The sequence below is a fragment of the Scleropages formosus genome, chromosome 13 (assembly GCF_900964775.1).
Source record: "Scleropages formosus chromosome 13, fSclFor1.1, whole genome shotgun sequence".
Classification (NCBI taxonomy): Eukaryota; Metazoa; Chordata; class Actinopteri; order Osteoglossiformes; family Osteoglossidae; genus Scleropages; species Scleropages formosus.
The window spans coordinates 20,941,303-20,964,616 of record NC_041818.1 but is presented as its reverse complement, the minus strand read 5'-3'; positions in this window follow the sequence as shown (position 1 = coordinate 20,964,616).

Genomic DNA, 23,314 nt, shown 5'->3' with positions numbered 1-23,314 from the left:
GAGGAGAGCGCTGAGAGTTTAATTAGGCCCATTCGCCGAGACATTAGAACCAGCAGCCGTTGAGAAGCAATATGTGTGTTTTAGGCCTGCTTGCCTGCTCATGAATATTCATAGAGGCAGCGATGGATTTTGCACTCCACCAGAATTCTGGCTGAGAGCAGGGGAAATATTGAATGCTCTGTGTTGTAGAGAAAACAGACGGTGTCTGGCCGCAGCGTGTGGCCAGTTGGCCCCGGATGTTGGCCCAGATGCTCATCGCTCTACCTTCGCCGCCCTTCAGCTTCCGCGGATGCCGGCGGCACCGGAGCGGCGTCAGGGCTGCCGCTGCCGCTCGACGCAGCGGCTGGACGGCACCGGCCCATTACTGCGGCGCTCAAGTAAAGAGCATCAGACATAAAGGGCTCCTCTGTTCTTTTATGACCGAGAGGGGAAGAAAGGATACATCATTAGCACATATGAATGACACGCAGACTGATGGGCACAGTTCCCTGTGTAAGCAGCCTCCATCACTTTCCTGAAAATGTCATTTTTGCGCCTCCCGCTTTCATCAGCATCAACGGAAAGAACAAAGAAAAGGGATCTCCAGGGCCATGTGGAAGCTGCGGGTAGAATGACTTTCCCGCTCATATTTTGTGCTCTTTATATCCTGTTAGAATAGGCCAGAAAGAGGGTGGAAATTAGTTTCCCGACCCCCCGCTCCATTATGTAGAACTATGTATTTGTGCGGTAGGACGAAGGTCCCTCCGGAGAGAGATGAGTTTCACAGGCAATCACACCGCTGCAATAGTGGAATGGTCAGCGGTTTTGGTTTATGGGTGAGACTTTGCATTATCCAGTCTGATAACCCATACTAACACACATACTGCACGTCTTATTAGATAACCAATGACTCGGAATGACGGCAACCTCTATTGCACATATGGAACAACACATAAAATTGTTTTTTTTTTTTTCCCCCCCTGCTTCTCACAGGACTTATTTTTAACCCCTTAAATAATGTGTCCCCTGGCATCCATGTCCATAAAAGGCCTTGGTTGTTGAACAGACCCCCTGCCCCCCCCCACCACCACCACCACCATGAATCAGTGCCTCCAAACTGACAGGTAGACTTTCCACCCCCTTCCACCAACAGATGGCACTATTTACCTAGCAATTAAATATCTTATTTACAAACAATTAAAACCTATTGTGTGCCTGAATAATTAATTTGACCCAAATTTAGTTAGTCTGCGGTGAAATGCATTTATTTGTTATCTCGTATTAAACACTTCCTTTGAAAATTTAATGGTGTTCGAAAGTTATATTGTGGAAAATTCATGAATTGGGAATGTCTAATGTATATTTAAATTGGGCCAGACACTAATTGTGCAACAAGTCCTCCTGGATTTTCCCTACGTTCCAGAATGAATAAGTAGAAAGACAGACAGATAGACAGAGGGATAGATAGGCAGATGAGTCTTGCATGAGTTTCGATTTTCTATCGTCATTCGGACGAGTGAAATAAAAGCTGAAAGAGGCTCTCGGAGAGAGCGCCGGGCCCGGAGCACGGTGCGTCGAAACCTCGTCTCCTGGGCGGCTTTCTGCGTGAACCTCGAGCCCTCCTGGGAGCCGCGATGCAGACAGCCAGCAGCTGGGCCCGAGGCTGCTGGGAGGGGGAGGGGGGGCATGCTGACTGACAGACAGGTGACGGGGGGGTCTGTAGGGTGCGGCACGGAGACGCGGCGCAGCACGGGCCGGCAGCACCGCGGGGCCGAGGCCCGATTTGTTTTCCACGGGTGTCTCTGCAGATCATTAAGAGTTTGTGTGGTACCCCCGCGGGCCACGCTTAATCAAAATTAATCTTTTTTTGCTTAAGATCAAGCGCACAAAGAATGCGTTTCTTTTCCGCTTTTGCAGCGGTCGTATTTGAAAGGTACGCCGGGGCTAAAAAGCGGGACGAGGCTCGGCCTGGAGGATGCGGCATGTCGGCGAGCTGCACCGCCGAACACCAAACCATTAGTTGTTCCGATAGAGGAGCTCTTATCGAGGTACGAGGGAGAACACTGCCGGCTACAGATACGGAGAAAAGTGAGCACGGATGTCTCAGATAACCTGTGTTGTACCAGGACGGCTCAGCCGTTCCGCTGAGAGAGGGGGGTGTCGACACACACAGACATCCAAAGGAAACGTAAAGGAATGTTATACGTACATATATGTGTGTGTAAGTATGTATGCATGTATAAAATTCATACAAAAAAATATAAATTTTATACATGCACGCATACATACGTGCATATATATGTATGTATAAAATTCCTTTACATTTATATACATATTCCTTTACATAAATAAATATAAATGGCAATAAAGCTCATTCTGATTCTGATATTCTATATTATAGAATATATATATATTTTATATATAAATATATTTATATATTTTACACTATATGTTATTTTATAGATATATATGTATAGATATACATATAGATATATAAAAATAGTACATAAATAAAATATATACCCATATGAATCGAATATAGAATAAATATTAAAAGTTATTAGCATTAATTTTAACTCTGAAGACCTCCTCGCCGAATTCATCAGTCCCTCCACGTCAGATTTTTCCGGCTCTGTGCGTGTTTGCGATCCCAAATTAAACATCATTCATGTTAATGTATTCATACCCACAGACGCACACAGCGCTGTCGTTTCCAGCGGGCAAACCTCACGCTACTCCAATCTCGCCCAGCCTGTACGGCGCCGATCCGAGGAATCGCAGGTGACTACATGTGAGAACAAATTCGGTTGTCTTATGTTATATGTCTGTAGTTCTGCAGGTATTTTCTAGGCGGTCTGGTGAGTAGATCTGCTGTCTTTGGACCCAAAGGTTGCAGGTTTGAGTCTCACCTCCAGCTGTAGTGCCCGTGATCAAGGTACTTACCCTAAATTGCTCCTGTAAAATTAGCCAGATGTATAAGTGGGGAAAATAAGTGTAAGTAGCCTAATGCTGTAAGCTGCTTTGGAGAAAAGCGTTAGGTGAAAATGAAGTAAAGGGGGGTGTGGTGGCGCAGTGGGTTTGGCCAGGTCCTGCTCTCTAGTGGGTCTGTGGTTTGAATCCTGCTTGGGATGCCTTGCGATGGATTGGTGCCCCTTCCTGGGTGTGTCCCTTACCCCCTGTATTGCTGGGTTAGGCTCCAGCTCCCCGCGACCCCGCATGGGACAAGTGGTTTCAGAAAATGTGTGTGTGAAAATGAAGTAATACGATGTAAATATGAGTATTGCAGCAGCGGATGTACGGTACAGATAACCAAGGGAAATATTTATCATTTTCATGCGTCGTTATAATAACATCTAAACTGGACCCACCTGAAGAGCAGGCACTAGGTTCCATGTTTCCGCCCCCCCCACCAAACACTAGGGCCCCCCTCCCTTCTCATCCCACTCTCAAATTCTAGAGCAGTTTTATTAGAATGACAAGGTTATTAAGTATAGCCGGAGAGTTTACAATGAGTGCGGCAGGATGGTTGAATGGGCAGGATGAAAGAGGCACAGTGAGACATTACAGGTTATAGCGAGTGCACCCCCACCCCCACCCATCTCTGGATCCGTCCATCGCCCGCTCCCCAGCTCTGATGCTCTTGTATTTTTTTTGTCCATCCGATTGCCTGTGCTACCCAGCACACAATTCACACACACACACACACACACACACGCACACACACACACACGCACATGCTAAATCCCCCACAGGTAGGCCAGTAAGTGGTGTGTGGGAGCTGCTGAGTTAGACTCATTTATTACTGCTGTGCAATTAATAAGGACAACGTGCCATTAATGCATCTCTTTCTGCCTCTCTTAGTCTCTCTCTGTCTCTCTCTCTCTGGCTCTCTCCTTCTCGCCTGCCCACAGATCCATTAACCACGGGGCCCTAAGCTGTGTACACTGAGATAGCCGCCCTGCCATCAGCGCCCCTCCTGTTGGTCGCAGCCCCTCGCCTTTCCTCACATCCCCAGCGACTCATTTTCTCTCCCTCTCTTCACTCCATACCCTGTTTTACCTCTCCTCTTATTTTTTTGGGCGATCGGTGCATCTGTCTACATACGCTATCTGTCTATGTATCTAATGATGTCTGCACGTGCTGCGTGTGAGTGTGTGTGTGTGTGTGTGTGTGTGTGTGTGTGTGTCTCTGAGCGCACGTGAGATGCTCCCTGCTCCAAACCGTGCCTGACGTCAGCCTCCGAATCCAGGACAGCCCCAGCATTTTGGCCTCATTAAGCTCATTAAGGCGTCCCCCACCTGGGTCCCCGAACTGGCTGGAGACCCAGCAGCGCCGCGCGATCGCCCGGCCGAGGGCACGTCGCCAGCGACACGAGGAAACGCTTCGCAGACATATCAACGCAGATCTTCCATTTAAACCCATTTCCGTACACATACTGTACGCGATGTAGCTGAACGAGGGCCCGGTTCTCAAAACCCAGATTGACTCTCCGTTACCTCCTCCTGTAAGCCGCCCCCCCCCCCCCCCCCCCACCCACCCCGGCATCTCGGGAGAGGTCGTGATGTAATGTCTTGCACTGTCACCCCTTCTGTTTCGCTGCACCCCCTCTCCAGTCCTGCGGGACATTAACCAATTTCCCAGAGTGCTCCCCCCTGCCCCCGTGCCGCCACCCCCAACACGAAACATGGGGCCGAGTGATTAAAGTGTACGCGTGCACTTAGCGGTGGCGTCTCGCCGCAGCCTTGCAGCCAGCGTACCCTTCTCACACTGTGCGTGAGCAGGGGACAGAATGTGTGTATGAGTGTGTGCGAGACCCATCTCCTTGACTGACAGCTGCACCTAGATAAGGGATTGTTAACAGAAATGATCCAAGTGCAGCCATTTACGGGTAACTGGCACTCCGAGGTCTTGGGGTACGAGAGAGAGAGAGCAACTGGGGTACGAGAGACCGACTGGGGTACGAGAGAGAGCGAGCCACTGAGGTACGAGAGAGAGAGACTGGGGTAGGAGAGAGAGCAACTGGGGTACGAGAGAGAGAGCGACTGGGGTACGAGAGAGAGAGCGACTGGGGTACGAGAGAGAGAGAGCAACTGGGGTACGAGAGAGCCACTGGGGTACGAGAGACCGACTGGGGTACGAGAGAGAGAGAGACTGGGGTACAAGAGAGAGAGCCACTGAGGTACGAGAGAGAGAGAGCAACTGGGGTACGGGAGACCGACTGGGGTATGAGAGAGAGAGAGCAACTGGGGTACGAGAGAGAGAGCAACTGGGGTACGAGAGAGAGAGACTGGGGTAGGAGAGAGCCACTAGGATACGAGAGAGAGAGACTGGGGTACAAGAGAGAGAGCGACTGGGGTACGAGAGACCGACTGGGGTACGAGAGAGAGAGCAACTGGGGTACGGGAGACCGACTGGGGTACGAGAGAGAGAGAGCAACTGGGGTACGAGAGAGAGAGCAACTGGGGTAGGAGAGAGATCCGTCTGCTTCAGTTTGCCCTCAACCCAAAGAGACCCGTCCTCCACCGCCCTCAGGTGCCCTGTCCTCTGCTGTCCTGCTCCATCCTTTCCTCTTTATTGGAGCTGAAAGACCTTTTGTATTTATAATTAGCATCACAATTAGTTTACAATTAGTCTAGTTTTCAAATTGGTTTTTGATTGGTGGTTAATTATTTTAATCAGCAATTATGGAACATAAAAAGGATAAAAGCTGTGTGTCCATCTGCTGCCGACTCGTGCTTGGTCAGTTCCTGAGCTAGACGTATCCCATCACGTCGCTGCGTGTGTGTTTGCGTGTTTGTGCGCGCGCAAAAGCGACGTTACATCCCCGTTATGTGTATTTAAAGAAATCCACAAAAGAGCGATTAATTACAAGTGAATAGCCCGGCACCGGACCTACGCGGCAGGATGGGGTACAACAGTCCGACAAAAGGAACATCTTTTCCAATTTGTCTGACGGAGGCAGAATTTCCATCTGTAAAAGAGCCATAAATTGAAATTCCCTTTGAGGAGCGCGAGGCTCTCTGCCACATCCCCCTGCCAAGTCGGAAAGAGGCTTTCTGAATAGCGAGGACACAGAAATGGACCGGATGTTGGGGGGACGCGCTGCCATGCTGTTGCCTGCTGCCCCGTCACGTGACCAGCTGTGCCCGGCGGCGCCCGCACAGGAACGCCGTTGTCCCCAAAGTCCTGGCAGCTTTCCGAAAAGCGGCGTGCAAATGCGCGGCCCTTGTGTCAGCAGCATCCTTCTCCCTCACTGAGTCCCAGCAGCCTTGGCCCGGTAGCCGGGCAAAACCAGCAGTAATATCGCGGTGAAGTGTTACTGTGATTCACTATTGCTTGCTCTGTGCACTGAGCGACTTGCACACTTTTATACAACAGGGTCATTTTTCCCGTATCAGTCCAAGGAAAGGCCCTTCATCAAGGGTACTAGAGAAAGAGATGGGATTCAAACCCACATCCTTCCAACTGCGCTTCTGAAGTATGTGTGCAGTTAATCACCCATTAGCACAGCTGAGTCATTTTTACCGCATCAGTTGAGAACAAGTACCTTGATCAAGGGCACAACAGCAGGGATGGGGATTGGAACCCAGGTCCTTCAAGTGGAAAACAGCAGCTCTAACCCTAACCCCACCTGCTGCTGCATAACTAGACAGACTATCCCTAAACTGCGCATTCAGAATCGGAGCGAGTCGCTTCCGTTGGACCTTTCGGGGGAAAAAAACCGGTTTCACGTTTCCCCACGCGAACAGCTAGTTTACCAGGTGGTTTGGATTCGAGCGGCGACCAAGCAGCAAACCGGTGACGCACCCGTTCCCTGCAGAATCGCGCTCGAGAACGAGCGGCCGAGCTCTTCGCGCGCTCCCTCGAGGTGAGGGCCGCCACCCGTGGCGCCTCCGGCCTCCCGGCCTTGCTGAGCGGCGCGTGGGAGCGAGAAGAGGGTAACCGCACGGCGGGGGCGAGGGAAGGTCTCCCGGACGACGCGTCCCCACCACCCCCTGTCCACCAGGACAGCTGCGCACTGTAAAAACACAGGCGAGGCTCAGAGGCGCTCCTTCTCGCATTCTACATTCCTGAATTCCAACTCTGAATCGGAGACTCCGCTCTAACACGGCGGCGCCTTTGTCCGCATCCTTTCTCTTAGTCCCTTCTCGGCGAACGCTAACGATGCCGCCTAAATTCATCACGACACGAGTCAACCGGTTCGTTTTTTTTTTTAAGCTCAGCTAATCCTCCGGGTTCCGCGCGTGTATCTCCGAGTGCGCGTGTGAGCGCGAGCGGTTGTTCTCGGTCCCTGCTGCCAGCGAGATAAGAGCGTGTGTGTTTATTGATCAGAATTGGCCACGAGTAACACTGAGGGTAAGGGGGGGATTTGGGAGGGGAGGGCAAAGTCGCATCAAATTCGGTTTCCCGACAGATGTTGCCCGTCAAGTGCGCCGAAGACCTCCGGGGCAGATGGGGAGGGGGAGGGGGAGGGTGGGGGCGGACAAACGGAGAACACGAAGGGAGGTGCTGGGGGATGAGAGGCAACAACCTTGAACGTCTGCCCCTTGCCCCGGCTCCCCAGCTTCCGCATGAGCCGCGATGAAACGCGGCGGGCAGCTGGAGGAACGCGGCGGCCGAGAGCCGAGACGGAGAGCCGTCGTTAATCGCGCGACGACGAGGGCCTTTGTTTTGTCTTCGCGTGCGTCTGCGTGAGAGTGTGTGAGAGCGTGAGCGGTAGGACCAAATTGGGTTGTGCCGGAGATTCAGTTTTACATATCGGCAAGTTTCTGTTCCGCAGCCGCCCGTGCTCCGATGAGTCGCGCCGTGTGCGTGCGTGCGCGAGAAAGACGTAAAGCCATCGCGCCCAAATCGGGGTTTGCGCAGATGCCGATCAGCGCGAGGAAAAGAATATCCGCTCTCTTTCACCTCCGCTCTTCACTCCATTTCATCTCGCTTCCTACCTTCCCGTTTCTCTCCCCGTCCTCGCAGCCCTTCTCACCTGGACCCCCCCAGGAGCCCCTCGGCGGGGGTGAATTAGTAAAAAGGCAGGGCTAATAAAAGAGCGGGGGAGTGGAGTTCGGAGATTGGATTAGAGCGCTCCGAACGTCCCCTCGCTAATCTGGGACATTATCTGCCGCCCTGTGCATTAGGTGCATTACTGGCGGGCTGCGGAGCGAGAGGCCCCCGCTACCTGGCCGCCCGTATCGCATCGGGCCCCCCGGGAGCGGCAGATAGCACCCATTAGTGTCAGCCTCGTCTCTGCCTAATTGGCTCAGATAGGAGCCCGCCGCTGCCACAGGAGGTCCCCGCGATTCAATTTAGAGCTGCTATAGGGTCCTCTAAATATTTAATAGAAGGACTCAAAACAATGCATAGCAACAAGGAGAAAATCCCCTCAGAAGTTAATGAGCACCCTGGAAAAAAAAATTACGGCGGATGAGGCGAACAAACATGGTCACACGAGCATGCGTGCGTAAACACACACACACACACACACACACACGCGCGCACAAGCAAGCGGGCCTGCATGTATATACAGCGTATCATATACACGGATGCAGAGCCGCGCACGCACACGCACGCACACACCGGCGAGAGGACAGATGCGGGTTTACTGAGGAACATGGCTTAAGGGACAGATCTCGCTAATGAGAAGCAGGTTTTTGTAAAGTGCAGGAACACACACAGTCATTATCCCCATTATCACCCTTAGAGAAATGTACTCGAGCAGCTGTGGAAATACGGCGGCGGTAAACTGATTTAATCCCGTGGCCGATTCCCCAGTCCTGCAGAAAGTTGTGAATTAGTCTGGCCTAATTACTGTCTTCTGTCAGCGCTGTCAGTTCTGCGTTACGTCGGTTTCGGCCTCTTTCTCGAGCCCTTTTTCCGCCCTCTTTGAAAAAGTGTGTCTGAATTCTGTCTGATGCACATTTTGCTGCCGCGCTTCCTTCGTTACCGTTACGAGAATAACGCGCCGACGGTCTTGGCCGGAACCAGCAGCCAAGCTTCGGCCGAGGCCGTGATTCGTGACACGATGCGGCGCGCATTTGACCTTTTGCGTCTTCTAAATTCCCCCGGTACGCCTGTTAATACGTTCGAATGCAAATGTGTTGCATCTTCCCAGCATCGATGGAAAAATCAGGATCGCCCATGACTCTCGTAAGTTTAAGTTCCGAAATCAGAGCCACGCCTCGGCAAAATCTGCACGTCCGGGACGTCACCGAAATCCGCTTCCTCATACGCTGTAAATGAAGATTGAAGATGCAAACCCGACGCTCATCTCATCACAGGTCCAACGTTGCCCGGAAACTGACGTCCGGGAACATCGGATGCGGCTTTGACACGACCGAGCCCTGACCACGCCGCAATCAAACAGCTCTCCGATTTTGATGTCTTTACCATAATACCCGTAGACGCAACCGGGCGGCTTCGCAGGACGGCGTTTGCGCCCGTGTCCCGCGCACGTGAGCCCGAGTGCACGCTGAGCCCGAGGGCGCACGTGCGTCGACCTCGCCGGTAGCGCCTTCCCGTGTGTAGATTTAAGGATCGCCCTCAGACGGTCTCTCCGCGTCACAGCTCTCCGCTCGCGAACTTTGAACGGCGGTCGCCGAACGCTTTGGCGCGCGAGGCCAGACCCAGGCTCGTTCGTCCATTACCCTCCCGCTTAATTAAATGTAGCGCTGACACGTCTTGTGTTTACAGTCGAGGCGAGAGCTGCATAAATAAATATCCTGGACTGACTCCAGAGAGGGGGTGCGGTGGCGCAGTGGGTTGGACCACAGTCCTGCTCCCCAGTGGGTCTGGGGTTCGAGTCCCGTTTGGGGTGCCTTGCGATGGACTGGCGTCCCGTCCTGGGTGTGTCCCCTCCCCCTCCGGCCTTACGCCCTGTGTTACCGGGTAGGCTCCGGTTCCCTGTGACACCCTATGGGACGAGCGGTTCTGAAAATGTGTGTGTGTGTGACTCCAGAGACGTGGGGCAGAGAGGGAAGGAGACGGAGTCACAAGTGGACGGTGGGCCAGATCGCTGTTGGGGGCGAGGGCGGACGGGCGAGGCGGACGGACGGACGGACGGTTCGCCTCCGATCAATACGTTTGATTGGAACTCGGACAAGAGGGAGAAAGGAAGGGCAGAGGTCAGGCTCCACCTTCACCCCGTTTGATGGTGGAAACGCCACTGATTGTCCGGTGAGGACACAGGCATTCTTGCTCTGTTTTTCCACTGACGAAGTTTGAGAAGTAATTAGGAAAGCAATTATTTTTTAAGAGATTATTGAAATTGAACTACAGCCCACTCGGTTATTGTGCGGAACACAAACATATGCTTTCAGAGTAAACATAACATTCAAACCAGCTCTTTTACATGTACACATAGACCAATAGGGAGGGAGTGATGGATGGATAGATAGATAGATAGATAGATAGATAGATAGATAGATAGATAGATAGATAGACAATCATCATCATCTTACACGCATCTCAATCCCTTGCAATCATCCTGAGTCATGCACCTGGGCTCCGAACCCCTTCTACTGGTTGACTTACTTATCTGTCTTCTCCCTTCCCTTTTATTTCCTTTTACATGTCTGTGTTGTTGTTTTTTTTTTATTTTATTTTATTTTATTTTATTTTGCCCCTGTAAATTATTAGTGTGTCAGCTTTACCGAGTGGTGACAAGCAATAATTCGGGTGATATCCAGGCTATTAACTTGTTGACACTTTGGGGTCAGTTTGACGGCAGGCTAATGCCGGGTGTGACAGAGCGGAACCTCTTCATTATCCCACTGTAATGTTCTCATTGCTGAGGGCTTTCTTTCTCTCTCTCTCTCTCTCTCTCTCACACTCACACACACACACACACACACACACACACACACACACACACACGCACAGAGTCTCCCTCCCACCCTCCCTCCCCGTCTCATTTCGAGCCCCCTCTCCATCTTCCCCTCTCTATAGGAGGGCCGGAGACCAAGTGCCCGACTTCACACTTTTCGTTTCTCCCACTTTCCGGCCATCGCTTCCGTCTTTTCCGTCACGCTTTCATCCACTTTCTCTTTCTTCCTCCATCCCTCTCTTCGTACCGCCTTTGCTCTGTCCGGTCCGGGCCGCTACCGTTTTTAATGAAACTCCTCAGTTTGCTCGTGTCTTTCAGAAAACTCTCTCTGCGGCTCAGTTCTCCCCGTTTGATCTGGGCCCCTCTCCGCAATTGCCACTCCGTTCCGAGTTGTCCTCAGACGGCCCGTCTCAGCCGCCCGGCACCTCGCGCGCGGCCTCCCTCCGCAGCGCTGCCCCCTCTCCCCGCCTGCGGGCGTAAACCCGGCTGTTCCACGTCACCCCGCTTCCTGCGCCATTTCCGGTAAAACCGAGGGCGAGATGGCAGTCCTGCGCTCGGGAGTCTTTATGCACGCTCTACGTGAGAAGAACCGTTTTGAAAAGGCTTCTGTGCCACCTGGATCTACGTCATACGAACATACATACACACACTCACAGAAAGAGGCCTTTCTAACTCAGAACTTGGGAAAACAGAGGACAGCATATTTATGGCTGCCGGACCTCGTTGCACCGCAGCAGGTTATTATTCTTCAGCAAACACTTAAAGAGACCTTAACACCGCGTGAAAATATCCAAAATAACAAACATTAGACTTCAGACAGGGTGTCTTCATCAAGTGTGACTGGCTGCCTACAAGGAACAGGGTGTGTTCAAGCTGTACTCTGCAATCGACAGAGAAAGACCTGCGTTTTGCTCTAAATTGTGAAAAATGCCAGAACGCCCATCCATCCCCAATCCATCCATCCATCCATCCATCCCCATCCATCCATCCATCCCCATCCACCCACCCATCCACCCACCCATCCATCCATCCATCCCCAATCCATCCATCCATCCATCCACCCATCCATCCACCCATCCATCCATCCATCCATCCATCCATTCATCGATTTTTATGGTCACAGTGTTCCAGAACTGCTCCCGTGGATCTGAGGGTGTGAGGAGGAGCAGTATGCCATGAACTGACTCCCAGTAATATGCAGGGTTCATGCACATACACCCTCATGCACCCACAGGGTCACACAATAAGAGCAATTTAGAGATCAGGTAATTAGCCTGCAAATAAATAAGTATAACTAACGCACAGCAGTCATAAATATAATGCAAAAGCAAGACGTATTGCCCATCCTCCGAGGGGAAGAACACCGGCGAACGCCACCGACGGCATCGCACGGAAGTGACAGGACCATTCCCCGCATTCATCCATCAATCATCGGCAAGCGCTCATCCAGTTAGGGTGACAGTGATCCGGAGCCAATCCCAGGGAGCGCGCTGCGCCGGCGCGGTGCGTCCCCCACCGGACGCCAGTCCATCACAAGGGACTCGCACTCATGCGCACTCGCCGCATGTGCGCGTCCGCTAATACACAGAATACAACGCTGTGACACGTTCGTCAATTTCCTCCGGTTTCCTTTCTTCTTTTCTTTAAAAAAAAAGAGAAAAAAACAGCTCTTTATTATTATTTCATTAGCTGGTGCATTTATCCAAAGAGACATTAAGCTTTCAGCATTTATATAGCAGGATGTTTCACAGGAGCAATTCAGTTTAAGTGCCCTTCTCAAGGGGGCCTTTCCCAGGACTTGACCCAGCAACCACCAGGTTAAATGTGTATCTGCGTCCTTAACTCATGTACGACCTGCTGTGCTACGGCTGTCCTTCTCTGTATTTGCAGGCGATGAGGGTTCGACAGAGCGGTCAGGCGAAAGGACAAGGGACAGGTGCGGACAGATGCGGACGAGGAGACACGGGTAAAGAGATGGGGGCGGAGGATGGGCGGAGACCTTTGGTTGGGTTGAAGCTGACAAGTGACATCTTTGTTGGAGAAGCCTCGTCTACTGCTCCTTCCCCTGTATTACACACACACACACACACACACACGCTCGCCCTCTCTACCTACACGACTCCCTCCCTCAATCTCCTCCATCTCCCCGTGACTGTATTTGCTGATGCCGGCAGACATAAATTACTCCTGCTCATTTCGCATGCAGCAGGACTTCAAAATGCATTAAAGGACTTATTTGCTGAAAAGTTAATGCAAACTGGAAAAATACTGTCCAAAGTAAAGCGCGCGAACAACGACGCGCGTGCCAAACGCAAAGTTGCAGGAGCGAGTGCGCGCGTGCGTATGTGCGCGCGCATGTCAAAGTGCAAATGTTATTAAAATAAACGCATCTGAAAGCACTTATTCTCAAGTAATTACACAAATGGGCTTTGAACAGTACAGATGAACCTATCAGAGCAATAAGTTCAATTGGGGGGGGGGGTCCTCTATTAATACCTCCGAAGGGCGAAACTCAAAGATGACGAATCTGCGGGAAATGTGGCGGTTCAAGCATCCAATCCATTTTATATTTAAAGGCCGGAGAAAAACGAGCCGATAAGGATGTGGTGAAACCAGAAAAATCAGGGTATTGTCATTCATTGGCTTCCTGATTAAAAAAAAAAAACCCGCATTAGCCACAAAATGCGGAATACGTTGCGTGCGCTGTCAGACTGTGTAAATAATGCTAACACGCTGTAGAACAGAGAACAAACACATTAAGGAAATATTTATGACACGGAGCGCTCGGTCGGCTCAAATTAGAGCCCGAATAAGTAGGGTGATTGAAACGCTGCAAAACTTTGGGAATTGCTCTACAAAGACGGAGGCCTTCGGAGGGAGCGTCTCGAGGAACGCGGCGGCGCCTGACAGCGATTTAAAATTCAATCAAAAGCACGGTCGAAGGAGAAAAGTTAGAATGCTTGTGTCATCAAATAAAGTCACTTAACAACTCAGTGTCACAACAAAAGGTGAAGGGAAGCCGGCGGATGCGCGAGTGGGAAAAGCGCGCGGCCCTGACAGCACCCGAATTGAATTGTTCCGAAGCAGGCCCCCCCGAGCACATCTATGACTCCTGCGCCTTCGCCAACCTGTGCGCGTTGCGGCGTTCAGCGCCACGTACCCACATGCCCATCTACGCACGCTCATCTGCCTACGTACCCGTGCAGCCCTGCATCAATCCACCCAGACACTGATTTACCCGAATACCCACATATCCCAGGCTCCTATATACCCATACACAGGTGTGCATCAATCACACACACACACACACTGATTTACCCAAATACCCACATACCCATGCAGCTCTGCATCAGTCACGCACACACTGATTTACCCAAATACCCACATATCCCAGGCTCCCATGTACCCACATACACATTCAGGCCTGCATCAATCACACACACACACACTGATTTACCCATATACCCGCATACCCACATACTCAGGTATAGTCACATTACATTGCAAAAAAAATTGTTTTTTGGGCCCAGTTTGCGAGCAGTGCATTATTCTAATGGCCTGGGTACATTTATTCATTTCACCGACGCTTTTCTCCAAAGCAACATACAAAGGCAGCTAGTACCATGTTGGTTAAAGCTGCTGCCTTTGGCCCCACGGATTGCGGGGTAGAATCTCACCCTTGAGCAAGGTACTTACTCGGAATTGCTGTAGTAAAATTACCTGGCTGTATAAAAGGGTAAAAAGATTAACACTGTAAGTCGCTTTGGAGAAAAGCATCGGTGGAATGAGCAAATGTACCCAGGCCATTAGAATAACGCAATGCCGGCAAACTGGGCCCAAGAAACCAGTTTTTTGCAAGCAGTAATTGAGGGCATGTTCTCAAAGGCGCTACCGCACTTGCAGAACGGAACAAAACCGCAAACGTTTTTTTAGACAAACAAGTTTATAAGCCCGAAAGAGGGATTGTAATATTTTTCCTTTCATCATCGCACAGTATATTCCACATGCCCTTTAAAAATTACAATGGCATTATAATTTAAAGCGGCCCAGGAGAGTGCTTTAACACAAAGTGTTTTAGGGAAATCTGAGGTTCCCTGTTCATCGCGTTAGCAGGGGGCCGGCGAGGCGGGGAGTAGCGGACGCACACCGCTACCGCCGCGGCAGCCATCGCGGGGCTCCGTCGCAAAGCGTTTGTAGCGGAAAACAAGCTTGGCAGCATCGTAGTCATTTGGCGCGTTATGATAGATGAAAGTTATATCGCGGAAGCGAATGAAGGGGGGAAAAAAACTCAGTATGACAAAACAGAAATTGGGTGCAGATCCTCAGGGAGGCTCAGTAATTAAAACATGGATTGGGGGGCGGGGGGGGGGTCTTTTTAGAAATGTCACAGCTTTTATTTCATTTTCTTTCACGTTTGTCTTTTAAAAAAAAAAAAAAAGAAAAAAAAAGAAAAAGAACATCAAGGTGAAAAGGCAACCTGGACCGAACGTGCGTGCGTGTTTTGCGCGGGTGTGCCGGCGCTCAGGTGTGCGTTCGTGACTGGAGCCTGCGGCGCCCTACTTCATTACGATGACAACGCGGGCAATCGGAGGGAGAGTAATAAAAGACGGAGAGGAAGTCGGACAGATAACGCAGGCCTGGTATCGGGGGCCGAGCAGGAAGGCGGCAGATGGAAACATCCTTGCGTGCGCCAGCGCCGCACCTGTGATTTATGCCCCGTGTTGCACTCGTTCACTTTCTCTTAGAAATGTGTAAATGTCTGACAGTTCTCATTATTGCTCCGGCGTCCAACCGATCATCCCAATAAAGCGCTCTGGGGAAGAGTTTGAGGAAACAAAGGCGGAACGACGCAAACGCGGATGACCGCGTTGCGGTCGCGGGTCCTTAGTAAGACCCCCTGCGTTCCGAGTGGCTTAAGCCGCAGGATTTGCATTTCACCGATGTAGCCGGGTGTTGCGGCGAAGCGATTCAGGTCACGGTCCTCGCTCTGGGACACAGCAGTACAGCTCCTCACGGCGCAAGAACTTCATTTCTTTCACATCTATACCATTTTCTGTGTGCGACATTACATTGACATTCCTCCTGCACCGGAACATTTCACTTCACCTCCGACTTTGATACAGATTAATATTTCAATATGCAGAAAAATGGTCAGTTTTGCCAGCGCTGGACCACTTCCTCTGCATAGTGTGCTGCGGACAGGTGACTCCTCGCAGCGTGAACGTTTTGGCAGCGGCTTTGAAAGTCGTATTCCGGCATTTCTTTAGCAAATAAAGTTTTGTGATTATTCTGTGATTAGTTTTGTGATCGTTTATTAATTTCGCTCTTCTGTTATTCATTTAATGCTACTAATAATTCAATAGCTGTCGCTTTTCTCCAATGTACCTTCCAGTACGGGGGACGTGGTGGTGTGGTGGGTCTGGGGTTCGAGTCCCGCTTGGGGTGCCTTGCGATGGACTGGCGTCCCATCCTGGGTGTGTCCCCTCCACGTCCAGCCCTACACCCTGCGTTGCTGGGTTAGGGTCCAGTTTGCCGCGACCCCTGCTTCGGATAAGCGGTTGCAGACAGCGTGTGTGTGTGTGTATGTGTGTGTTTGCCCATTTATATAACTGGGTAATTTTTACCGAAGCAGTTTAGGATAAGTACCTGGCTCAATGGTACAACGGCAGAATTCTAACCTGGATCTAACTAACTACTACTAATGCCTGCTACCCCTCTTGGGGCATAGGCCGTCAACAAGGGCTCTCCAGGCATCTCTGCCCTGGGCCAGTTTTTCCAGTTTTCCCCAGGTGTGGCCCATCCTCTTGGCTTCTGCATCCAGGTGGCGTCGCCATGTGTTTTTTGGCCGGCCTCGCTTCCTCTTGCCTCGGGGGTTCCACGTGAGGGCTCTTCTTGTAGTGTTTGAAGCTGGCTTTCGCAGAGTATGGCCGATCCATCGCCAGCGTCTTTGCAGGATATCGTCTTCTACTGGTTGTTGTCCTGATCTCCGCCATAGCTCTTGGTTGCTGATGATCACGGGCCAGTGGATCCTGAGAATCTGTCGCAAACAGTTGTTGATGAACGTCTGTATTTTTTTTTGTGGCGGTGACGGTGGTCCTCCAGGTCTCTGCTCCGTAAAGTAGGACCGACTTTACGTTGGAGTTGAAAATTCGGGTCTTGGTCTTAACTGTCAGAACTCTGGACCCCCACACGTTCTTCAGTTGCAGGAAAGCTGCCCTTGCCTTACCTGGATCTAACGCTGCACCTCTAACTACTACGCCACCTGCTGCCCCCTTTTCTCCAAAGCAACTTACGCTGCTGGGTTTGTACATAAGCCACTTACAATGACTGGCGCGTTTATACGGCAGTGCAACTCTTACTGCACCAGTTCAGGGTAAGTACCTCAGTCAAGGGTACCGCAGCAGGGATTCAAACCCGAGTCTTTCGACCGGAAGATTTCAGCAGTAACAGCTACGCCACCTGCTGCCTGTACACGACAGTGATCGCCAGTCCGCCGGGCCTTACGTCGTCTCAGCCGGTGTGGGCGATGACATTGACTGTGGGAAACTATGGTGTCTTTCTATGCTTACGTGTGTGAGATGCAGCCTGAGCGCACGAGCAGAAAGCGACTGTTCCCGTGTGTCACGTGAAAATGCCTCCACGTACGTGTGCGGCGACTGAGCTGCGCCTGATGGCCCAGTAATGCGTATTGAATGGTGTGCGAAGGAGCCCCGACGCTGCGCGCTGAGACAGAGGGGAGAGTGCAGTCCCAAGGACTTAATTCCCTTTGCATTGATCCCCCAGCTAATCAGAGCTGCCTTTCTCCCTGATTAACTCGCATCCGTATTATACTGCGGGAGCCGCGCGGCGCATCGCGAACTCGCCCCACGCGCCTCTGCGTGCGCACACACACACACACACACACACACACACACACACGCACACACACACGCACACACACACGCACACACACGCACACACACGCGCGCGCGCGCGCGCACGCTCGCATTCACGTACCGTCATGCGCATTAACTCAGCCCCTTCTCTCTCCCTCGCGCACACACCGCAACAAAACATTAACTTCCGTATCAGCAAGAATTTGAGAAAAGCAATTTATGAATTGGTTTATTCATTCCGTACTTACAGTGAGGTTTTATTCCGTCATTCTCTCCCCCCCCCCCCCCCAACACACACAAACGCACAAGTTGAGGAGTAATATACAGCATTTAACGACTTTTAAAGACGGCGCTTATGGCCCTCTAGACACCTGGTGTCTTAGGGCTCCTGGGCTGCGGGTTCAGATGTAGGTTTGAATCCGGCTCAGTCTGTATAGGGTTTGCACGTTCTGCCCGTATTTGTGGGTTTCTTTCCATTGCTGTTTTTTACCCCACAGTCTAAAAACATGTTTCAAGTGAACTTCCGAACTGCGTAGTGTGCGAATGTGTGTGATCTCCTTGCGGCGATCTGCATTGCATACTGGGTGTACCCTGCCTCATACCCCATGCTTCTGTGATGGGCTCAGGACCAGCAGAACCCAGCATTGGACAAGTGATTATTGGTGATGGATGGATGGATGGATGGATAGATGGATGGATGGATTGACAGACATCTGATTGGTTCCACAGTCTGGAGCACCTTCAGGGATGGCCATGCTGGCTGGAGGACATTGCTGAGGGTTGGGGATCCACTTGAGGGGGAATGTTTAGTAGATTGAATTTGAAGGCTAAACTCCGCTCATCCCAGAAGCAACGAACTGTTCACCGTTCTTTGAAAAGAGGCTACAGTATATTTCTGGTGTGTCAGTCCTCAGACAAAGACCTTGGACCTTAGAGCAAACACCCACTTCTTTGTGGAACATAAGCTTGCGTGTACCTGTGGGGAGGCCCCTTTCCCCCCCCGACCCAGTCTTTTTACTGCCTCCTGTCAGGCACCATCAACAGCAGCATGGTTCAGCTCTTCTGTGCGGAGCAAACATAAGTCCCCTTCTACCAAAATAGATAACAAATGGGTCTACAGCCCAGCAGAAAATTTCCATCTGGAATGCTGGGAAACGATCCTGCGTTTTAGTAGGATCGCAGCCAAAAAAGCTTATAGGAGGAAGCTACTTCTTCTCAATGGGTCCCCAAAGCCAATTATCTTCGTAGCTGAACTGAATGACAAGTTACTGGGCAGATAGTTGGGAAGATGGGAGTTTGCAGCACAATATCCATCACTTTGGTGGTTGGCAAAAAAAATGAAAATATGACGATAATATGCAAAAAAAAAAAAAAAAAAACAAATATGCTGGAAATTATGAAACTAATAACAATAACAGAAAACATCACAGTCTGCCCTATTTAAATATAAGTGAATAGGACATCTTACTTCTTAATTTTTTTTTTAAACAAACTTGCACTTATATTTATCATAGCAGCTAAGTTTCTACTCGACTCTCGGATTGAGCCCCATAACCACCCGATTTCACGAACTCCTGTGCATGCATTCACCATTCGGAAGTTCCGGTGCCGTAGCATTCTGCAAGACCCAAATCCAATTGGCTACGTTCATGAACTGTGTCATTCCTCCCAGGTGTTGTCACACATTTCTGCATTTCAATAACTTTTCTGTGCCTGTATCTGAGCCTGTAAATGATCCGGTAACTATGGGTTAATTGTCCCATGCCCCCTACCACAGATTACCAGATTCATTCTGATTCTGTCAGGAAAACGTAACATTTGCCACATGGGACAATGGCACTTGCTGTGTTCCTATATTTGGCTCAGATTATTCTCAAGGGGCTAAAAAGTTTTTTTGCACGAGCAGAAATGTGACTTTTGGGGATGACGCTTCCTGTCGCCTAAGAATGCTGTACTTTGCTGACAGCCAACTAAATATTTTACACATACGCATCTATAAAACTGAAATATTCAATTATTGAGGCCAAAAAACAATCTGAAGTGCCCATATTGTGTGTGTGTGTGTGTGTGAGAATGTTGCATTGCTCTGCTGTGTGGGCTGGTACATAGGTGGAAGTTACTTAGTTTACATTATCTAGCATTGTAACATGCCTTGGACAAAGGGATCAGATGATGATGATGATGATGATTATTATTATTATTATTATTATTATTATTATTATTGTTGCTGTTGTTGTTATATGATATTCATACTATTCATTAATTCTAACATTATTATTATTATCAATAGTAAAATAAAGAATTTATCAATGCTTTCACACACACACACACACACATTTTCTGAACCGCTTGTCCCAGACGGGGTCACGGGGAACCGGAGCCTACCCGGTAACACAGGGCGTAAGGCCGGAGGGGGAGGGGACACACCCAGGATGGGACGCCAGTCCGTCGCAAGGCACCCCAAGCGGGACTCGAACCCCAGACCCACTGAAGAGCAGGACCAGGTCCAACCCACTGCGCCACCGCGCCCCCTTCAATGCTTTCACAGTAGACGAAAAACCAGACATTGTAGATGTATTATTTTAACTGAAGGGGGGCACGGCGGTGCAGTGGGTTGGACCGGGTCCTGCTCTCCAGTGGTGTTGGGGTTCGAGTCCCGCTTGGGGTGCCTTGCGACGGACTGGCGTCCCGTCCTGGGTGTGTCCCCTCCCCCTCTGGCCTTACGCCCTGTGTTGCTGGGTTAGGGTCCAGTTCGCCGCGACCCCCGCTTCGGATAAGTGGTTGCAGACAATGTGTGTGTGTGTGTGTGTGTGTGTGTGTGTGTGTGTGTATTTCAACTGACATTCAACTATCTACCCGTTAAAATAAACGAAAGCGAATATTGTCCTCCCTTGGTTAAAATGACAAAATATTCTGACATAATCAGTTCTTGAAATAAAATCCAGCAACGACTGAAGCTCAAGAGCCAGCCACATTGGCGGTGTCGTTAGGGAAATAGCGCACCCTTGGAGGTACACCTGTGGCTGGGCTTGACGTGCCTGAGAGAAAGAAGCCGCATTCAGGTGTTCTTGCCAAGGTCTCTTACAGATCCGGGTCCCAGGTGGACAGCTGCCGTTGTACCCTTGACCCAGGTGTACAACCCGAGCTGCTGAAGTATATTTTGTGCTGATCAACGGAGAAAATTGCAAAACTAAAAGCTGTGCAAGTTACGTTGGATGAAATGCATCTCATAAGCAAATAAATAATGTAATGCGTGTGAGTGCAATTCCTTCCTTTTGCGCGCATTACGTGTAATAATGAGCATCCGCAAGTGATGAATGTGAGCTCAAGTGTGCGTCTGCCACTGGGGGTATGAGTCCGTATGTTTCTTTGCTTCTTTTGTGTTCGGCATGAGTTATGGCTCTGTGTGTGTGTGTGTGTGCTCTCTTTGTCTCCAGCATTGGTAGTGAGTGTGTGTTTTCGTTGTGTTCACTATATGCAGTGAGTGTGTCTTCTCTCTTTGTGCTCAGCATGAGAAGCGAATGTGTCCGTGGCCCTGATAAGTCCGCTCCACCGCTGCATCTTGCTCCGTGTGTGTGTGTGTGTGTGTGTGTGTGTGCCCGACTCTGTGAAGGGGCATTCGTTAGTGTAATGAACGAGGTGTCAGAGCCGCTCAACCTGGCTGTCAGGAGGAATGATTTCTCTCTGTCCCCCTACAGCCGCCACACGCTGCCTTATTGATTATGATGAGGCCTTCATCCTTTCAGGTTATTAAAATATTGATCAGATACGGCTGCCTCCGAGCAGCTCGAACCGAGCCCCAAATCCGGTGTGCGCGGCGGGTCAATGTACTGGCCGCGAGGCAGAGCTCGCAGACAGGTTAGAGTACCGGTAGACAGACGGCTCACGCGCAGGCCGGTGACCAGGCACACAGACGGCTCACAGCTGCACCGAATCCTACCACGGACTCGCAAAGGAAAATTCACAGATTCACCGAAGCCCTCGCAGTGAGAGCAGATAGGTGGTGAAAACAGAGGTGGACACCAGGGGCAAAATGACACATGGATTTATGACACTTGATGCTACACTGGGGAACGTAGGGCTGCGGTACAGCAACGGGGAACATCCATAGCCCTAGGAGTTACAGCGCAGCGCACGCTGGAGAACGATGGCAGTCCGAAGTCTTGACGGGACCCCCCCCCCCCCGTAAAGCCTGGCTACCGGTGTTGCGAGCGTTTTGAACTTGGACAAAATGAAAAGTGTGCTGGGAACGAACGCATGATCAGCAATGTCGGGACTAACGTAGGGCATCGCTGTCCTCGCGCCACCGCTGCCCCATCGCATGGTCCATGAAGCCACGATCGGGCCCCTGACAGGGGCAGATTACCACTCGTTCACTCCCGTCTTGTGCCTCCTCCCACTTTGACGGCAAGGCAAATCAGACAAATAACCCCCAAACAGCCTTCCCCTGGAGTATGACCTCAATTACAGAGGCAAGGAGATTATGGGCCTGAATTAATACCATACTTAATCTTTACACCAGCTTCTCTACCCCCTCCCCTGTGTGATCTTCCTCTGCTCCTCTGCCTCCCTCCATTTCTTCTAAACCGAGAGCCTGTAGATTTGTGATCACTTTCGTTCAGTAGACAGCGCAGGGATAACCTCACCGTGCGCCACACCCTCTCGCCATCCTTGCGCCTCGCTCCTTCTCCCCACCATCGTTGTTTTCCCCCCCGTTCGCCCGTGGCTCCCTTTCCATTCCCCAAGTCCCTCCGTCTTTGCGCCGCCTTCACCTGAAACTCTTCCCTCCTCTTATCTGCCTCCGCCTTAGGAATCAACACACTCGCACACACCCACACACGCTCAAACTCTCACAAACGCAAGTGGAGTACATCTGCTTTAGAAGTGAGCGAACATGCGTTCCTGCTGAGGGACGGAAATTAAAACACGCACGCGCACACACACACACACACACACACACACACACACACACACACACACACACACACACACGCCCACCCACGCACACCCGCAAAACACGCAAACACAGACACACACCCTGACCCGTGTCCCGCCGGCGAGCGTTCACGCAGCGTGAGAATTTAAATGAGCCGCAGGAAGACTAGCTATTAAAATCATGACACGAGCGATCACAACATAGTGGGGCGGTTTGTGCTCCTGCCCCATCTCCTCCACTCCATCTCTCTGTCAGCATCCACATCATAATAAAACAACAGCAGCAGCTGCAGAAGCAACGGCTGACAGTGAATAAAGGAGAGAAATATAAGCACTGAAGGAATTCCAAGCAGTAAAACACTGAGGCTGAAGTATTTATCACAAGGAGGTATAAAAAGCACAGGAGGCAGAATAGTGAGTGGAAAATGTGAGGCTTGGGTGAAGACAAAAGAAGGGGAGCTCTTTGGAAGCTCTTTGGGAAACTACTGGAAAGTGATTAAATGTGATTTCCTTTTTTTTTTTTTTTTTTTTTTTTTTTGCTCTGTGGAGGTGTATTGCATCATGGTTTCCTCCGAGCCGTTTTCATGTGAAACCTACAAAAAAGTGCGAATAAAATAAAATATTTTGAAGGTTCATTCTGTGTCTGACTTCTTTGACTGTGTGATTTTGTTTAGAAGTAAACATTAAGTTCACTGCCTGTAGAGACCAG